Source organism: Triticum dicoccoides, chromosome 6B (genome assembly GCF_002162155.2).
Source record: "Triticum dicoccoides isolate Atlit2015 ecotype Zavitan chromosome 6B, WEW_v2.0, whole genome shotgun sequence".
Taxonomy (NCBI): domain Eukaryota; kingdom Viridiplantae; phylum Streptophyta; class Magnoliopsida; order Poales; family Poaceae; genus Triticum; species Triticum dicoccoides.
Window position 1 is genome coordinate 657,743,172 of NC_041391.1, and position 3,108 is coordinate 657,746,279.

Consider the following 3,108-nt stretch of genomic DNA (forward strand, 5'->3'; position numbering starts at 1 on the left):
TAGTGCGCGTCTGAAGTGCTGTCAGCTCGTCCGACGAAGACCAGTCCAGGCCCTTCTCTAGCTAGGAGGTGAGCCGCATCGGGGCTCCGGACTGAAATTCGGGAGCCGCGGCCCAGGTGGTGTCGCGCAGCTCTGTGACGTAGAACCACTGTTGTTGCCACCCTTTGACGGTCTCCACAAAGGTACCTATTAGCCATGTGATGTTGGGCATCTTGCTCACCATGGCGCCTCCGCACTCCGCGTGTTGATTGCCCACGACCTTCGGCTTCACATTGAAAATCTTTAACCATAATCCAAGTGGGGTGGGATGCGGAGGAAGGCCTCACACACAACAATGAATGTCGAGATGTTGAGGAAGGAGTTGGGGGCCAGATCATGGAAATCCAGCCCATAGTAGAACATGAGTCCGCGGACTAACAGGTGGAGAGGAAATCCCAACCCGCAGACGAAGTGGGGGATGAATACTACCCTCTCATGGGGCTCCGGGGTGGGGACGATCTGTCCTTTGGCCGGAAGCCGGTGGGCAATTTCCTCGGCCAAATACCCAGCCTCCCGGAGCTTGGTAATGTCCTTCTCCTTAACAGAGGAGGCCGTCCACTTGCCCTGCACTCTGGATCTGGACATGATTGGAGTGCTTTTTTGAGGCGGAGAGGATGAGAACTTGGGCGTTGGAGCTCGAGAATGGATGGGCAGAGAAAGGGAAGGCGTGGGTGAAAATGGGTGAATCCTTATCTTCTTATAAAGGCAGCGAATATTGAGCGCCTCCCCACTCGCCTTAAAACTCGCCTATTTCCCAAGGGCCATGCAGACGGCACGGTTGGGTTACCCACACCCGTATTGATGAGAATCCCGTGATAAGGGGACATGATCTCTGCTTCGACGGGACGTGCCAATAAAACCGCATCTTGAAACATGGAGCGGGAGGCTAAAAAATGGTTCGAAATAATAACCGGGCTAGGATGTGATGTCACGCTACAAAAGTTGTCGGCAGATTGGACTAGTGAAATACTATACTCTCTGCGGTTGTGTGTGGTACTTGTTTTCAGAGCCGAACATGTTTTCTGTGTTCGATGCTTTGGAGTATTCGGAGGAGGAACTCGCCTTGCAATGCCGAAGACAATCTACGTGCCGGACACCTCGTCATTGAAGCCTGGTTCAGGGGCTACTGAGGGAGTCCTGGATTAAGGGGTCCTCGGCCGTCCAGCCTATGTGACGTGGGCCGGACTGATGGGCTATGAAGATACAAAACAGAAGACTTCTTCCCGTGTTTGGACGGGACTCTCCTTTGCGTGGATGGCAAGCTTGGCGTTCGGATATGTAGATTCCTTTCTCTGTAACCGACTTTGTACAACCCTAGTCCCCTCCGGTGTCTATATAAGCCAGAGGGTTTAGTCCGAAGAGACAATGATAATCATACAGGCTAGACTTCTAGAGTTTTAGCCATCACAGTCTCGTGGTAGATCAACTCTTGTAATACTCATATTCATCAAGATCAATCAAGCAGGAAGTAGGGTATTACCTCCATAGAGAGGCCTGAACCTGGGTAAACATCATGTCCCCCGCCTCTTGTTACCATCAACCTTAGACGCACAGTTCGGGAACCCCTACCCGAGATCTGCCGGCTTTGACACCGACAATGTGTCATCGGATTCTTCTCTGACCTGGGTGAGAGAGAGAGAGAAGATAGAAGAAGAAGAGGAAGATGAGTTGGACAATAATGTGGCATGTTCAGTGGTCAAAACCATGCCACGTCAGCACAAAACCACTTGAATCCATTTGAGGGACGAAAAATATCCGGTTTCAACAATTGAGGGACTAGATTTTCCTAGTTTTGTAGTTGAGGGGCCATTTCTATACTATCGGTAAAGTTTTTTTTTAGAACGAAGGCTCAAGGGGAGCCCGACTTTGAATTAACAAAGCCATCAATGGCCAGGATTACACAAGGCCACCAAAGAGGAGCGACCGAAAGATACAAGGGAGCTGACTGAGCAGCTTACAACGCAACGCACACTACTGCACACAAAGGAAGAGACTTGAAAGACCAGCAAGTAATGTCGAAGCCTGCTGCACATCGGCACCAAAAACAGGAAAACAGAGAAGCCTCAGGGATCAACCAAAGGCCTGTAAGCACTGAGAGCAGCCGGATCATGGGATTGGGACCTCGCGACCTGTCTTCCAACGCCGAAGAAGACCCCAATCCTCTCGCCTAGGCTCGAAGGCGCCGAACCGTCGGGCCGTTGGGCGCTCACCCGAGAGCACGGACATGTGTCGGTCGTAACCCAGAACCGTCATAGCTCACGGTTCTCACCACGCTGTAGGCTCACACCACTAGCTGCACTACCACCCGCCCGGGCAACCGAGAACAGCAGGAATGCCGCTGGGAGGATTGTCGAAGAAACCAGCTATAAAGACCCTAGGGTGAAGCTTGGAGAAGCCTCTGATTGGACTCGCAGCCGACGGGCGCTCTCCTACCACGGCGTCACTCACCCGGAGAACCAGACGACCCAAGGCGGCGCCTCCAAGGAGGGAACGATGCGCAAGGCGCCGCCACCGCCCAACCCGAGACGAGTTTTGGGTTTTCACCTGGGATCTGGGACGGGGATGGATAGGGGAGTCCTCAGCGGTGCCTCGAAGGAGAAAGGCGATGCGCGCATGCGCCATCACCGCCGTGGTTGGAGATCCTACCAAGGGTTTCCCCCGGACTCGAACTATGCCATCAACACTCTGCCGGCACCGGAACTGGCAGCCAAAGCTGCAGAGCGGACAGCCGGAGGGAAGGAGTGGGCAGAGGAGAAGAAAACAGCCCGACCTTCAGATCTGGACCGGAAGAAATCCGCGCCATGACCACCACCCGCCGGCTCCACGCCGCCCGAGCAGCCGAGGAGGCCGACTGCCACATCCCGTGCACGCCGCCTGCCGCAGAGGCCGCGTCGCCTCGCCGACCGGGGCCGTCGCCCCGGAGTCCGTGGTCCTTTGCAAGGGGAATGAAGCGACGAGAGACCTCGCCGCCACCTTCATCGGCGGCCGCTGCGACTTGACTGGCGTCCCACAGGTGGCGGCAAGGGGAGCAGGTGCTGGGGGTGGGGGCGCCGGGGGAAACCCTAGTCG